Source organism: Borostomias antarcticus, assembly GCF_949987555.1.
Source record: "Borostomias antarcticus genome assembly, chromosome: 29".
NCBI lineage: Eukaryota > Metazoa > Chordata > Actinopteri > Stomiiformes > Stomiidae > Borostomias > Borostomias antarcticus.
The window spans coordinates 1,954,197-1,957,497 of NC_140262.1; positions in this window are offsets into that span (position 1 = coordinate 1,954,197).

A 3,301-nucleotide genomic window follows, 5' to 3' on the forward strand; every position below is an offset into this window, starting at 1 on the left:
CCATCTGAAGGTTCACAAGTACACGACCCAAGGGAGAGGACGGTCATACCCGCCTCGAGTGACCACCCACAATGACGTGCGCCTGTGTGTGTGTGTGTGCGTATGTGTGTGCATGTAAGAATAACTTAGCGTGCATTGAAATAGCCCGACGGACAGTCTGCCAGCCAGACGGACAGATGCACAGAGGGCAGCGTTTGTTTCTTAAAGAGACAGCGCCGCCCCAGCTGCCTGACCAGGGCCTGTAGAAGGCCCGGTAGAACCAACTCAGTCACTCTCTGACGCCGGTAAATTATAAAGAAAAAAATCCTTTCTGTATTTAAACTAATATATTTGGTTTGGGAAATCATTTTCGAAGAGGTTCCCGTCGCCATGTCTTGCGTGAGCGAAGTGCGTTGTGATCGGACGATCCTTTCTGGGTATCGAATATAGCTCCAGAGAGGGATGTTAAATATTTGTCATGCTAGATATGCCGATATGAAATGTTACTAATTTGAATTTTGTACCATAGTATTGTACCTTGTATGACCCTGATACAGGAAGTCGCTGTGTGTCTGTGAGAATATTGTACATAGTGGTCAGCTGCGTTTTTCTTAGATTTGTTGTAACAAAAGTGACACGTCATTTCTGTGTCTTCATTCTCAGGTTATTCTCCCCTGTACTGTATGGTTGTGTGACAGTGTTTCCTGGTTAATAAAATGACTTCTTTGTTTACCTGCTGTGGCTTGTGTGACAGTCTCTCATGTTACTGTCTGGGACGCAGTATCAGGTGAACCAGGTGAGAGTCACCCCCCCCCGGAGGGACGATCGTGGCTCTGATAACAAGTGTGATGTGATGAGGTCATCGTTCTCCTCCTCCTCACCTGTCCTCTGTTGTCCATCCTCTCCTGTACTCTTTTTCTCCTCTCCACACCTCTCATGTCCTCTCCTCTCATGTCCTCTCCTCTCATGTCCCCCTCTCTCCTCTCCACACCTCTCATGTCCTCTCCTCTCATGTCCTCTCCTCTCATGTCCTCTCCTCTCCACTCATGTTATTTCATGTCAGCGAGTGACTGTAGATCAGAGGAGCAGGACATTCAGCCAGTGCATTAGCCTACCTTTCAAATCCAGCTGCATTTGAACATTATTTCATTGGAAGTGTCTAGAAAAAATGAAAAACTCATTAGGTAATGCACTTTGCCGTTTGTGTAATTAAACCCTCTGTGAAGTGAGAGGTAACGTGGAAGAAAGTCCAAGTAAATCCCACCTTGTGTGGCAGACATGCTACCGGCAGCTCGCTAGAGCGCAGGACTCGTTAGCAAAACTTGAAAAGTGGAAATCTGCGGTCAGTGACCAATCAGTGGCCAAATCAGCATCTTCGCATAGCCCACGATCTGTGCGGGCCAATCAGCATCCGGTTCAAAATGCGGTCGGGTTCTCATTGGTGTCCACGAATATCAGCTTGGAAAGTGGACAGATATGTTCCAGTGAGAATACCTGGGAGGGGGCTGGAGCTGGGGCAGGGACGAGGACAGGGGATGATGGCTGGGGCAGGGACGAGGACAGGGGATGATGGCTGGGGCAGGGACGAGGACAGCGGATGATGGCTGGGGCAGGGACGAGGATAGCGGATGATGGCTGGGGCAGGGACGAGGACAGCGGATGATGGCTGGGGCAGGGGCGAGGACAGCGGATGATGGCTGGGGTAGGGACGAGGACGGGATGATGGCTGGGGCAGGGGCGAGGACAGCGGATGATGGCTGGGGCAGGGACGAGGACAGCGGATGATGGCTGAGGCAGGGGCGAGGACAGGGGATGATGGCTGGGGCAGGGACGAGGACAGGGGATGATGGCTGAGGCAGGGGCGAGGACAGCGGATGATGGCTGGGGCAGGGGCGAGGACAGCGGATGATGGCTGGGGCAGGGACGAGGACAGCGGATGATGGCTGGGGCAGGGACGAGGATAGCGGATGATGGCTGAGGCAGGTACGAGGACAGCGGATGATGGCTGGGGCAGGGGCGAGGACAGGGGATGATGGCTGGTGCAGGTACAAGGACAGGGGATGATGACTGAGGCAGGGACGAGGACAACGGATGATGGCTGAGGCAGGGACGAGGATAGCGGATGATGGCTGAGGCAGGGACGAGGACAGGGGATGATGGCTGGGGCAGGGGCGAGGACAGCGGATGATGGCTGAGGCAGGGGCGAGGACAGCGGATGATGGCTGAGGCAGGGGCGAGGACAGCGGATGATGGCTGGGGCAGGGACGAGGACAGCGGACTGCAGTCAGGGCCGGGACCCTAAAGCAGAGGACGGGGACGGTGTCTGGAGATCACCTGGGCTGTCTGCCTGCCTGCCTGTGTGTGTGTGTGTGTGTGTGTGTGTGTGTGTGTGTGTATGTGTGTGTGTGTGTGTGTGTGTGTGTGTGGACACACAGATATAGTGAACCAATACTGTCACGTATCTGTTCATTTGACCCACTGGACCTGAGGGAAGAGTGACAGCATTTATGACACAATGATACAGCGATGCAACGCCTGCAGAACACTCTGAAAATGGAGAACAAACATGGAGAATGATAGTTTGTCTGTAAAGGCTGTAAGAGGCGTCAAAATAACTGCATATGGAGACAGAGTGTGAAACACTTTTCTTTCTTATTTTCTGTAAAAAGACTAACAGACGCCTGTCTGAATAGGGAAGCAAAACGGATACTATTGCAGTGGCATACAGTATCAAACACATGCACACGCGCACACACACACACACACACACACACACACACACACACACACACACACACTGTAGCACCTGTAGTTGTGGCTGGGGCCAGTGTAAGTCAGTAGCTTATAAAAACCAATAAGGCAATGAAGTCAATTTCATTATTTTCTACCTTACAGCATCATATTTTTTGTCAAATCATCAAACATGTAATACTTTCACTGTCCCTCCTTCTTAGAAGAATATTCCATTCAGTTCTATTCTGTTCTATTCTGGGCAGCTGAGTTTTCCGCTAAGTCACGATGTTGGCAGAGTTTCAGCAGAGCGGGGGAAGAGCAGTGGACAGGGGCAGTAGCTATGGCTGCCAAGTCCAACAGACTGACAGATCATTATAGAACCCTGATGCCGACACAAAGACTTGAGCTGTCTGGGACCCGTATTAAAGTTTGTTCGTTGAACGGACCCAGTTTCCTTAATTGAATCGACTGCTTATCAACTTAAGTTTTGTACATGATTGTGAACCTTGGGTTCAGCTCTGTAGAGTTCCATTCTGAACCCCCCTTCCCCCCCCCCCCAGCCTCTCCACCAACCTCCCCTGACCTCCCC